Here is a 14,401-nt window from a genome sequence, read left to right as displayed (position 1 = left end):
AAACTCAATGTATGCTGCAGGGCTCGCAAAATTTCAAAATCCCTGGTAGCCCTTTAGGCAAATACTCTTCAATTTTTGTTAGCCCGAAATGAATACAAGTAGCCAGAGTAAAAAATAATTGTTTTATGTAGAATATTAATAAATATTTGATTTCCATGTAGTGCTGGGCGATAATTCGGTAACAATAAATTTGCAGATAAGTGATCGATAACATTTACTTACTGTGCGTAACGCTACACAAGCACTTCTGGATGCCGTATGCGGTCTTGGTTTACAATTACAGTGTCAGTTAAGAAGGAGTGGAGTAATGATAAAGTTATTTATTTAGGGCCCTATGATTTCCTATGACACTCTTGACATCTATTTATCAGCATGTATGTATAGCTCATATGTGTATAACACACGCGTGATCACTAAACTACGTTTTCATTCTTGTTTAAGTGAACATAAACAGCTCGATGTTACTCAGTATATTGAAACTTAAAACAGTCTGTCTTGGGTCTTAAAGTGACAGTAGCATTCTGCATTCTGTATCCAAACTTCGATCTGTAAGCATTGTTACTACTGCCAACAGAGCAAAGCCCCTGCGGAGCCATGCCAAAGACAAGTGTGACCACATCAGATAGAGCAAACCCATATCGACTGATATGGAAAACATTTTCCTGATAATTTTTTTGGCCATATCGCCCAGCCCTATTTCCATGCATGCCAGCTACTCTTGCCCCATCTCCAAACTGGATCTAATCACCATTTAATACTGATTCAGTGGATCACAAGACTCGCAGTTTGAATAATATTTTTAAGTTTGGGATAATTTTTCCGTTTAGGATAAACAGGGGCTACTGTTGTTTTAAGAGTGAGTTCTACGTGAGCATAGTAATGACTGACAAGACGAAGTTGGAGGAAATTGTGCGTAGCAGGTCCAGAGCATCAATTGCAAATCAGAAGTGCATGTTTCCTGTACAGTTCAAGCTATCGCAAGTGAAAGTAAGCACAAGCATGCATTTAAACGCGATTTCAATACCCGATGCCCAAACTACATACAATATAATAATTAATTACCAAATCCAAGGGAATGCAAAAACATTAAAGCGTAACTAAACCCCTGGTCAGAGCCTGACTCCACCCACTGCAATATTTGAAAAATGCAAGAAAAGTGGGCAGATCCCAACGGAGATAGAGGGGACGAACTAAGTGTGTGGTGAGATCGTAACAAGGGCGTGGTGAGCTTGAACCTGCTTACGTCACGAGTCATTTTTTGGACCCAACATTCAATAGGAAAATTCAACTGCAGTAGCCACCGTTTAACCTGAAGAGGGCAGCACTCAGACGTTTTTACACCATATATTGTAGTATTGAAACACTTTATATCCAAATGTCAAAAAACTTACTAAAATCAATGAACAGCACTAATAAAGCCTCATTCTTACAGATCATTAACTAAAAAAAGTTGGTTTAGGGTTAAGTTACTCTTTAAAATGCGTATTTTTCTCCATAAGATAGCCTGACGGATATACAGAGATGCATTTTGGTACACTGTAAACCCGAATTAGCAAGCAGAACTCATTTCCTCAAATTTTTTTAAGTTCATGAACTTTAAGTTCATTAACTTTTTGTTCACAAGTCACACAACGTGACTCGTGTATATTTAAGTGTGAAGAAACTGACCTCAAAGCTGGCATTGACTTTTGCGTTGACTTTTTCAACACAGTTTTTATTTATATGATAAAGCAACATGTACTCGACCTACGGCCACTACAGCGCAGGCACTACACTTCTAAACAATGGTTACCACAAAACTAAAAATGGCAAACTTTTCTAAATGTCCAACATAAATGAATGTTTAACACTATTGAGTCTTTCTCTTTACCACACAAAATATCACTTAATTTCAAAAAATGCTTTCATAATGCAGGCTCATGCAAAGCATTCTGGGAACTGGAAAAGCCTCCTCAACCAATCGTGTTGATTTAATATTAAACTGAAGTAAATTTGTAGTGCCAGACTCTTTCTTTGTCTAACTGGCAGATTGAATGTCATAAACCTCATCACAACAACCAACAGTTTATAATTATTTGCAGTGTTTGTTCAAATGAGGCTGTTGTTTGGAAGTTATAAATACATTTTTTGAGTTAGCAAAGTTCTTTGACTTATTTTATTTGGGATTTATTCGAGAGGATTAAATCATCTTGAATAAGTCTGGAAATGTCAGTGACAAATGTGTATCTTCAAAATCCCAATCGTAGGAGAGATGGAGCTCGGACAGAGTTGCTGAAGTTCATGGATGGATACAGCTGCTTACCAGCATTGTTTTTCTTAGCATTTGCGCGCTTGTATCAGCCAAGGTTTGGGGGACCATTACACCCTCCTGGCACAGAGGCAGTTTTGATTACTTTTGCAGAGGAGGGGAATTGAGTTCAGATGTCAAGAGCAATGGCAAAATGACTGCCTTGTTTTTCTCCCTTGTCCCTGTTGTTTTGGCGGAGAGCTGACAAAAGGGTGTTTGTCATTGAGAGTGGCACTGAAACATGGAGTAAAGACATGATAATGGCAAAGGTTCAAGTCCAGCCGCCCAGGGACTATCTCTGATGGTGATACAATGCTATTTGAGGGTAAAACCCTACAGTTCCTGATGGTTCTCATAGTCATCTAAAGGATCAGAGATATCAAAGGATTTTGTGGTTAGAGGAGCAGACTTAGAGTTCAGAGAGTAAAAATGGAAGACTGTCCTACACATTGCAGGTGTTCCATGGTGCCCTAGGGTTGGACATGTTCTTAAATTTGGGTTCTCTTGTAATACCAGCCTTGGAAACTTCAGTTATTAATAGCTTGGCAAATTAGTGTGGTTAATAAATGATGATTATTATTCTGTTTTCTAGTACTATGTTTTTCGGACTATTAGCCACACTTTTTTCATAGTTTGGCGGGTCCTGGAACTTCTAGTCAGGTGCGACTTAGAAGTCAAAATTATTTCATGAACCAAGAGAAACCATTACCGTCTACAGCCGTGAGAGTGCTGCTCCTGTATTTATGTAATGCAATGGATTCAGTGATGCTGAATGACTTCGGGACCTTTTTGAACTTGATTTGGCTTGTCGTGTTAATTTAGCCTATTCAGCCTCTCAGGTATGTTCTGTATGCTATTGTTTATCGTGTAAATGACTGTTAATGTTACTTTAACATGTACGGACACCTATTCAGTCTGCTGTTCTGTGTGCTTTTGTATAGTTGAATAACTTGCCTTTTCAGATTAAGTGTCTGTTTATCGGCTTGGATTTTGTGAAATCATTTTCTAAATAAATGCAAAAAAAAAACGCATTTTTGACTAATGTGACTTATAGTCCGGAAATACAGTATATTTTATGTATTTAAATCAACTGCTTTTTAAAGGAAAACACCACCGTTTTTCAGTATTTTACTATGTTCTTACCTCAACTTGGACAAATTAACACATACTTATCTTTTTTTTTAAAGTGAGCACTTTGTACAGCGTGTTGTGAATGTGTTAGCATTTAGCCTAGCCCCATTCATTCCTTAGGATCCAAACAGGGATGAATTTAGAAGCCACCGAAAACGTCCATGTTTTCCCTATTTAAAGACCGTTACATGACACAGAAAAAATGATTCATTCAATTTACTCAATTTTTTTAAGGTAAGTGGTTGCAATCAATTTATTTAAGCTACATTTAAACAAAAGTTTTTTTATTTTATTTAACTTTACTAATCTTTTTTTTGTTTAAATGTAGCTTAAATAAATTGATTGCAACCACTTACCTTAAAAAAATTGAGTAAATTGAATGAATCATTTTTTCAGTGTAGTTACACGAGTAAGTGTGGTGGTACAAAATAAAATGTGACAATTTTATTTTTAAGCGGATACAAAATCAGATCTATATTGTATGTTGGAAGAGCACTTAGTTTGCAGCACTTCGACCTTGGTCACTCCTGACTACTCCCCCTCTCGCTCAAACTTTTGTCAATTTTACTGCGCTCGGGGTCGAAGTGCAACAAACTAAGTGCTCTTCTGCCATACAATGAAAAAAATACTGAAAAAATTTGGTGTTTTCCTTGAAATAAAAGAAAGCCAAGTCAGTAAGTTGTGTTGGTTACGGTAATTTAGATGATGTAAGAAAAATGTGTCAACACATTGAGTTTAATAATGCAATTCAATTGAACTGCGTTCAATATCACCACTAGAGCTACAACAGCTAATCCATAAAATCGTTAAAAATCGACAATGACATTTGTTGTCAATGCTATTTTAACGCAATGCTGTTTCTTAAAATGCACTCAAATTGAGTTTGTATTTGTTTAATTGTTGTTGGGTTTTCATAAAGTATTGAACCACAAACGTAGCATCTGTTTTACAGTAAAGGGAAAAAAAAGGGTTTTATTACTGTAACAACGCATGTATATCACTTGTATCATGATTGCTTATCAGGGTTTCCCACAGAAAATTTGTTAGTTAAGGTGGTAGGGCGAGTGGGTGTGAAGCGCATATGCGCTATTCTCCGAGATGCACTTGACGGCCTTTTGTGCAGCGAAATTATTTTCTTTTTTTGGACGACCTAGTTAAGGCAGTAGGGTTTCCAAGCTTAGGCGGGCCGCCTGAACTGAAATGTGCTGCGGGAAACCCTGCTTATTTATATTGTAAATAATGAATAATGTTAAGGTCTAAAGTTGAAGATTAAAATGAGCTTATTAATCTATGGCAAAAATTTCTCAGCACATCCCTGAAGACTCGGCTTGTTTTGTTTATTTATATTTTGACATTTAAAGATGTTTTAATATTTAAAAGCTGCACAATCTTTTAAAAATATAAAAATACGAAAGATTATATTAGTAACTCTATAGTAGTGTGTACCACTTTATACACGAATGCCCTAATTTAGAGCCTTATTTGGCTACAATAAGTGAAAAATGAAATTCAGTAAATATTTTAATCCGATTAGTTGATTAATCGAAAATAATCCTCCATTTAATCATCAAATTGCTACAAAAAAAAAAAATGGCAAAATTATGGCACGGTCTTAATATTGGGCATCATGGTCGGTCCTTTTTTATAGTTTACCACATAATATAGTTTAAAAATGCAATATAGTTTACCACATAATGAAGCATACCCCACAATCCTGTATTGCGTATATAGGGAGTTTAAATATCTGATGTGCTCTTGTTTTAGATCAGGCTGGTCCCAAATGAATCATCATTGTGTGTCTGTCTCTCTGATCTCTTCATTAACTCTATATAATTATCACTGAGGTCATCTCTGGAGGCCTTGCTTATGCAGATTTGAAGATTGATTAGATCTCCCTGTTTCCAACAGTTTCCATTTAGCACAGTATAAAGCTTTCACATTATAAAGAGCATCAAGGTATACAGTGTACCTGCCTTAAATATAAAATTATTCAGAGTATTAGGTGGGTTTTAACCTAAGCATCTCCTTATTAACTTGCAAATTGCTGGCACATGGATCGCTTTCATTTATCCATCTGCATTTTATTTTTACATGGTTGCTTTGTTGTTCCGGTTTTTACTGCCTAGCACCCAGAGGCAAATCCGATATGTAGCATCAGACTTTGCGAGGGTAATTTTCTCTTCCTCTGCTGTCTGTATTTGTTAGGATTAGTGTAGGCAGAGATGATAGGAACAAACCAGCGTGTCTTCGTAGATTTTGCCCTTAACCTGCAAGCTTAGCTGAAGTTGGGTGCAGTTTGTGCTGGGGAAGCAAACACGTCAATCATTTTGCTCCCCATTACGACATCAACATTGCGAGATTAGTTTTTTATATAAATGAAGAAGGCTTGATTTGATACGAAGAAGATTTGGGTAAGATTAAATTTAATCCTGATGTTTATGTATGATTGTGTGCCATTTCATTTTTATATTGATAATACAGAAACACAAATGGATTAATGTGCCGTTCTAGTTGCAAAATGATTGTAGGTCAAAAGTGATACGATCAGAGTGAATAATATGAGGCCATTTCGGGTAAAAGATAAATTTTGTAAAAACCTCAGTGCTTAGGGTCAACAGCAGGCCTGTATACATTGTTCCTCTATTAGCCAAAACCATTGGAGATAGTTTATTAAGGAGGCTTTTTGCTTTCTGTTGCACCCTAAAGTTTTTATGTACTAGACTATACTCATGCTCACATGTTTATGCATGCATGCATCTATGTCTCCTGGCTCTTTAATCCTTAATGTGTGCTTTGAGATCATAGTAGGAATTTTTTGGTGAAATCAATCCTCCACAAACACGAGAAGCTGCGGTTTGAAGTTCATGCCAGATCGAGTCTTTTGAACATCTCTGGGAATCTTTGCACTGTGTCTGCTATGAAAATGAGAGAGTGAATAAAATCACACCGCTTAAAGTGTGTAAGGAAGCTTAACAGATCCAGGCTTTTTCTGTTATGGTTTTATTTTCACCACCCACCAGTCAGGTGTCCAATGCTTTGTGAATGCCAGCGATGCCAGCCGGTTCTTCTGCAAGCTTTAGCTAGACGTCTTTGGCAAAAACACAAAAAATAAAAGCAGAAGCGAAGCCCAAGTCAAGGGGCACGCACACTGCGCTTGCGTACCCATTGTAGTCTGGGGAGGTTTTGTACATGGCAGTCTGGAGGTGGATCTTCAGATGAATTCCTCTCTGGAGAGGCGCACCTACCTACACAAAATCCTCCTACTGAGATGGCTTTATTGGGTAATGATAATTATTGAGCAGATTTAGCCTTGGTTATCACGTATGGCTTCTGGCAGAGTGCATCTTGTTTATGCATTATTGTAAAGGGTTTGCTCATGCAATCTTGACCACAAAGTCATCTATGGATTTAGTTTTGGATTTATAAGTTTTATTTGAGTGTTTTTCATAAAAATATTTTCATTTTCGCCATGACTCTAACCCTAACCCCAGTTAATTGAGTAATCGTTCTTCTGACCTATGGATTAATCGAAATGAAAAAAATGACATAAATGCACATCCCTAGTACGGAGTGATCACCCTAGTCAAACGAACCAGGTTTTCAGGGTCAAGCGGTTTGTTTTGGATAGTGTGAGCGCGCCCTAAGAGATTTGTTAGTATAAGAATGGCATGTATCATTCTGTAGTAGTTTTCTGAGGGCCATTTCAGGGCAGGTTTACTCTCTCTGACGTAATGCTGGGATGGGATTGCTGTGGTCACAGGCCACCTGGGTTTGGGAAAGGACCTGGAGTCGTGCCAGGGTCCGTCGTAGAGGAGTCCAGGCGTGCTGTGCACGGGCTGAATGGATTCAGAGTCGTCAGGCTCCATTGGGAACAGCAGCCAGTTCCTCCAGCTCCATCAGGCTCCTCAGCTGCTGATCCAGGCCGACAGCTGTGAGCCGCATTCCAACCCGGATTTCGGGAGTGAAAACCATTACTTCACTGATATGAAGATGGGTATCTTGCATCGTAAACGTGCGGTGACCCTAGAGATAACGTTGGCTAAACATATTTATACCATCTGTTCGCATTCTTATGAACTGTTGGGAATGAGTGAATCGAAGTTTTGTGGCTTTTGTGAGATGTTTAAATGTGAGTTTACACCCATCATATGTAAAAGCTGTTAGTGTTCATTTAAAACCTCCAATGAAAATCCTGCTTTAAATGCATGGTAAAAGTGGTGATAAAACATTATGCCTTGAGTTCCTGTCCGACAGTCGGCTATCCCCTGGTCACAGAATAATGAAAAGTAATGGAAATCTCTGCGTGCCGTTGATGGAATTTTGTAGTCGTAGCCTAGGGACAATGTTTGTGACATTTTGTCACTTTTTAAATGATTTTCTGTCTGATACAGAGAAGCAAAAACGCCTTTCGTTGAAGGTAATTTTTCACTGTTGTCATTGTAAGGAAAGAGGACCTGATAACAAAACCACCCCTTCAAAAACGGCAATAGTTTTGAGCAGCTGTTTAGTGCATGCCTGTAAGTTTTGGCATCTTTACAAGCAGGGGAAATGGCTTTTTTTGTAATGTGTGGTTTTGTATTTTTGATATCTTGAGTTTAAAGATATGATCTACGATAAAGAGCAATGCAACTTCTCTTTTGGCAAGGGGCTTGGGAAAGAATGACATGCTTGAGGCATGAATTTGATATATTTTCTATAAATGTGCAGCCATTATAAAGAGGTTATGTCCACCTCTCTGTTCTCTAATCTCAGTTCTGTCCCAACTCTGTTATGACAGCATATCAGATTTGAAAGAAATTATGCTGGCAATGTGGGGGTGTTTCTGCAGTACGGAAGTTTGGTGCAGACAAAACTTATTAGGGAAGAATTTGATACTGTTGCAACGGTGTGTTTCCACTTCCAAGAATACAAAACGAAAATAAATTCAACTAAAATATATTTTCTGCTTCTCTAAGTTGATTGTAAAGATGAATTTATCAATTTAACAAATATATTTCATACAGATTCGTTAATTTTATATTCTTGTACCTAGGAATGCACTGAATATTCGGCATCCGAAACTATTAGACCGAAAATATAAAGAAAAGCATTTCCGGTGTTTGGCCGAAATAAGTGAAAAGACTAAATACATTTTACTGAACAATAGTAGCGTATTATGATAGGTGTGCACGCTTACATGTCGACAGTTTTTGGCCTTTCTAATTTTTTTGTTTAAATGTAGCTTAAATAAATTGATTGCAACCACTTACCTTAAAAAATTGAGTAAATTGAATGAATCATTTTTTTCAGTGTAGGTAATGAAACCAAATATGTGCAACTACTTATAAAACATTTAAAAGTGTTTTTTCCTTGTAGATATTGTGATCCAAAGACTTATTTCTTGGCAGTAAAGAAGCTTTGAAAGGCTACCAATTGTGATTATTAAAGGAAGGGTATCTGATTTAATCCAGAAACATTTTTAGTTGTGCTTGTTGAAAGTCTTCTCACATCCTGATAGCAAGCACTCTTAAAGTTTCTTACATTTTTATGTATAAATATTAGGGGTGGGGTGTAACGGTTCTTGATAAAGAATCGAATCGTCCCGTTATCCTCGCAAGTGCTCTTAAGTGAAAATGATGATTTTAGCAGAAAAATGATTTTATCTAAGTGGCTTAGATTTTTATTTTTGTAAAGAAGCTTGTTGTGACCAAAGTGTACCGAAACGTACCAAAACAGTGATACGCACAAAACCGTGATACGCACCGAACCATGAGTAATTTGAACTGTTACACCCCTAATAAATATGTTATCTGTGAAAGGTATAGGGCCAAAAAAATTCGGACCGAATGCAATCATTGGACGCATGCAATTGTTACTACCCTTCTGTAAACGTGTTTTGCATACCACTGCGCACCCTGTTTACGCATACTTCATCATTATCGCGTTTACATCCGCTCTGTAAACAGAGTAAAAATGGCAGGCAAAGAGCAGCAACCAACTGCTGAATTGGCAACAAAAGGAAAACCCATTTTTAGGGCTGTCAAACTATTAATCGCAATTAATCTCATACAAAATTAAAGTTTGTGTTTGCATATCATTTGTGTTTGTACTGTGTGTAATTATTATTAATATATAAATACACACACATACATGTATACATTTAGGAAAAAGGTTTTTTTAGATATTTTTATTTATTTACCTATAATATAAATTATATAAAAATAAAAATAAATATATATTAACATGTAATTGTTTCTTAAATACATAAATGAATGTGTGTGTATTTATATATACATAATAACACAAACATGTAATATGCAAACACAAACTTTTATTTTGTATGCGATTAATCATGATTAATAGTTTGACAGTCCTACACATTTAAAAAAAAGTCGATGACGAAAAAGCATCTGGATCAGCAAACGGCAAAAACCCAAATTAATATTGGCTGTACTGCTTTTGTACTGTGCGAGGAAAAGTGTCAAAAAACAATACCATGGTTGCAGTGTTTCTTTTAGACCGGTTTGTACATTTTGATGGATTTAGATAGTGATGCATTTTGTGGTGTTTGGAGGAGGTGTGGCTTTGAACGGCGATATGCATGGAGGGTGGGAACCGTATTTCAATGCTAGCAGGCTACTGTCAGCACTTTTCATAATCAGCTACACTGCCTTTAACAGTACATCCTTTCATGTATGTCGCTGCAGATGTGCCCTCATTACCGGCTGTTGCACTCCGCGTGGGACTTAACTGTACTGCTTATTTCCTCCATATGTCTTTCATTAATTAGCTTAAATAATAATTACATTACAGTGGTGATTCTGATATATATTTTTTGTTTTGCATCTATCCCGGGTGTAAAAAATATATTTTTTAATCCTTCCCCACTGCTGGCTTCAATAATACTTCATAATTTACTCCCGCACTCTGTAAGGTACTTGTTATCTCACTTAAGAGCTCATGTGTTTGCATTTGTTCACAGAAACTGAGCCTGCAGCAGTTGCTCGAGCAGGTGAGGAATGGCCTCAGCTGTTCAGACAGACACCAATAAAGTGTGAAGTTGTTATTTTTGGTCTCTTTTCCTCCTACCCACCTAGACTGTGTTTTGCTGCTCTAGCAAGTGGCTCTTGCCAGCCGTAGATATTAGGGTCTCGGCCCCCGAACAGCTGCAATAACCCTCTCGTTCAGCCCGTGATCTTTGTTGTCACTCGACAGGACCTCTGATTGTAATCCTCCACTCGAGATCTCTCCACGTTAGCTCTTGATTTGAGAGCGGTCATTAGACCGGAGCGCTGGCGATCTCATGCCCTTGTTCGGTGTAAGCCCGCTCCATTGTGGAGCGTAATGAGGGTCTGTTGGTTTTTGTGCCTCTTTGCCATAATGACAGACTGGGAGATATGACTTCCTTTGGATAAACTTGTTGGTCCAGCACTATTGAAGTGTCTTTCCATGCCAATCCATCTGTTCAGATTCAGCTTTTTTCTTCTGCTATTGATGTCGAGTTCACTCCATTTGCAGGAGTTTTTTGTCTTTGTTTTTTATTTCAAGGCTACAATGCCAACTGTAGTTTATGCATGAAAGCTCATTTCAAAGAGCTTTCGGAGTCTTGCGACTACTCCGGTAGGAACTGGATAGATTGACCTGTGTTTGCCAGAGCCGTGAAGCATCAAGCAGGGCAAATTCTGCTTGCATTATTCATATATTACATCTTACAATGCACTGCATTAAAAACTGGATTTAGATGCTTGAAATTCTTTTGTAACATCAGCCAGCCAGTGAACAGCAGAGATTCATCCATTCAGTAATGAGAAATGTATTTTATGTTGCTAGAGCAACAGTATTATTTATAATTCATATTGCATTGGGTGACTAGCTATTATAAATGAAGGCCAAGACTTAGTCAACTACTCAATTCTGAAAATGTGTTGCAAATCACACATTTTTTTTTCTCTTTTACGTAAAAAACATAGTTCTAGTTTGAAACCTCCACTGTAACTGAATTATAGTAAACAAGGCCAGATAACAGGAGAAAATAATCTGTCTGAAGCCCACCAGCGTGTCCCCTTATTGCTTTGTTAATCGATGCTCTCTGATTCGTTTTCCAGGAATGCCTGCGGCGTCTCCGAAGACTCACCTGCAGATCCGCAGCTTACATGAGCCCAGACACTTTTGATGAGATTCTAGGAGGACCGCTGGCTTATGCTGTCCACAGGAGGTAGGAAAAGGCCAGTCGGGGTTTATTGCTTTACCAGTTGGAATATTGCACACACATTAAGTTGTTGTGTGGTCCTGCTGTACCTTGTAATGCGCTTGCACATAGCTTCATGTCTGTCAGAAGACCGGACACTAAGTCAACAGGATTTAGGTGGCCTTTAACGTGATAGTTCACCCAAAAATGAAAATTCTGTCATTTACTCACCCTCATGTTGTTTTGGACCTGTATGAGTTTCTTGCTTTTGTTGAACACAAACTGAGATATTTTGATAAATAATGGTATGCACACAGTTGATGTTACCCATTGACTTCCATAGTACTATTGAAGTAGGGATGTCAATTTATGCAATTCCCCATAGTCAATGATTGTTTAAATTAACGATCAATCAATCGAATAATCGTTAACTGTTATAATGCAATATGCCTTTACTGCAGTGGCATATAGCCAATGACATGAAATTGTGCTTAAATGGCAATAAAACCGCCAGCTTTGTCATGCTAATATTTTTTGTCTAAATTACCTGCTAGTGGGATTATAAAATGAGTAAATGTAGTTGGTGTTTTGATAATCATCAATTTAAAATTTTGCATGCATAATTCAAGTTATAGATTAAATGTAACAGTTTCTTGCCAGAATTAAAAATTACAGTTTAATATGTTCATTAAAAATGGCCTCTGGTCTCCTTTCCTGTGTATAACAGCGTTAGCAGTGTTGCTATGCTAATCTTGCAGGCTTGCCTAGAGAGGGTCTTTGCTTTCAGTATGCTAACCGGATTTGCATTTTCTGAATCGGATCCTCTCCGATCCACTGCGGATGCCATTTCGTTACTTTGGCTACCAGCCTCGTCTCGCATGACTTTAAAAGCATCGTTGTGATCATGGCTAGTTTAACTTCTGCGCGCTCGCTTCATTTTTTTTCTCTGTCTGTACGTGTTTTGGGCAGGAGCCGCACAAACGTGCATGATGTTTCTTATCAAGTTTTATCGATTTTTTTCTTATTGACAATTAAACAATCGATTGTTAACTTCCCTATATGGAAGTCAATGGGTACTGACTGACTTTAATAAGTAAGGGATAATGTAGAGGCAGCCGGTAGTTATCGGGAAATAAGCCCCGACAGTGTGATCAGGACCCGACGCGAAGCGGAGGGTCTTGTATCACACTGAAGGGGCTTATTTCCCGATAACTACCGGCTGCCTCTACATTATCCCGCTTATTACACGGCTACTTGTCACATAAGAAAAAAAACTGGACATGAATATGAATTTGAAAATTTTTTTTGGCATATTTGTTTTAAATTAAAAATTTTATCCTTCCGCGAAACTTTGCACAGATGCATAAAATGATCGTAATACCTTATTAAGATCCTCTGCTTCATACTTGTCTGTCTCCATTTTTTTCTCTTTTAGCCAGTCTTTGAGAAGTTTTAATGCCCATTCTGTATTTTTTTGTGTGTTGGCTTCGTAGCTGTCATGCTCTATTTTGTCAAGTTCAGTCTCAGTAAGCTCTCTGTGTCTTGTCGTGGTTGTCCAGTGTTTGTCACAAGATGGCGCCAAACAAACAGTAATCTTTATTGGCGCGGAGCGATCTTACTCGTAAAAGTAGTACCGGCTATGCGTTATTATTTTGGAGCGGTTATTATTCGAAAAGAACGAACCTGCAAATGTCTCAACTGACCAATCAGAATCAAGCATTCCAGAAAGCCGTGTAATAAGTGCACATATGATAAGTCTCTAATGCTTTCAAAATTACATGAGGCTTGCAGAAAGAAATGAACACTTTAAAGCAACCCTTAAGGTCCATTCACATTATTACGATTACTATAATGGTGCGTTCACACCAGGGGCAAATGAGGCGTTAACCGTGAGTGATTTACATGTCAATGCAAATACGCAATGGACATCCTGTGTCGTGATTTGAGCATTTTGGGCGTTTGGCATTAAAAAAATCTGAACTTTGGCCCATATTCGCACTGATTTAACCAATCAGGAGCTTGCTCCTAGTAGTCACTACATTACGACATAGCGAGGGGAGGCAGAAATACGAAACGACAATGGAGGACACAATCATCGTTGCTGTATGCGGACACCCGGAGCTGTGCATCGTCATTGCATCTTCGTACTTTTATAGAAACGGGAATAAAAAGGATCTTGCTTGGAAGAAAGTGAGTGAGGAGGTTTGACAATCTGATAAGTTGTAAAAACGCACTTTACTCAATTTGAGCTATATAAAAACATATTGAGAGCTAAAGCTGGCAAATTGAGCGTATTTGTTAAATGGCACTATTTATTCGCTTCATTCGCGTCTGGTGTGAACGCACAGTAACGATAACATATTAGCGTCTACACCACTGAAGGATAACAATTACTTTATGCTAATTGGCTTGCGAACTGCAACAGCGCTGGACACCTGAAGTATTTTTCTATAATGGACCTCAGCAATGTGCGTGCACTTAAGATTTAGAGTAGATTGATTGGCTGTCATTGGTTTATCAGTTGGGGAAAAAAATCGCTGTGATGTCATTGTATCTTTATCATTTTGGTTGTGGTGTGAACACAAATAAAAGTATTTTTAAAACTATATTTTTATAGCTATCATTATAATTTGAACGACCCTTAAGCCTTCATAGTCAGTCTCAATTCATTTCATCTCCTTCCCCAGTGTTTCCTGTTGTGTCTTTGTTGTTTTGTTAGTAAAACAGTGGCAAATGGACAGAAATGTAATAAAAATGTGTTTTCATTCTGCCTCAGCTGTGTTAGCACCTGAGTAGGTGTGTAAGAGCAAATCTGC

General features: G+C 37.8%; 1 protein-coding gene across 3 annotated transcripts in view; it reads left to right on the top strand.

Annotated features, from left to right (window-relative positions):
* Nucleotides 1-14,401, top strand: part of ndst1b (N-deacetylase/N-sulfotransferase (heparan glucosaminyl) 1b) — a 107,062-nt gene that overhangs the window by 20,977 nt on the left and 71,684 nt on the right. For all 3 annotated transcript variants that reach the window (XM_065287502.2, XM_065287503.2, XM_065287504.1), the window contains exon 2: nt 11,503-11,612. The gene's annotated coding sequence lies outside the window, so the exon portion shown is untranslated. The remainder of the gene's footprint in view (nt 1-11,502; nt 11,613-14,401) is intronic.

The sequence above is a fragment of the Paramisgurnus dabryanus genome, chromosome 18 (assembly GCF_030506205.2).
Source record: "Paramisgurnus dabryanus chromosome 18, PD_genome_1.1, whole genome shotgun sequence".
Lineage (NCBI taxonomy): Eukaryota > Metazoa > Chordata > Actinopteri > Cypriniformes > Cobitidae > Paramisgurnus > Paramisgurnus dabryanus.
The sequence above is the reverse complement of the archived record's forward strand: the minus strand, read 5'-3'. Positions and strand labels throughout refer to the sequence as shown.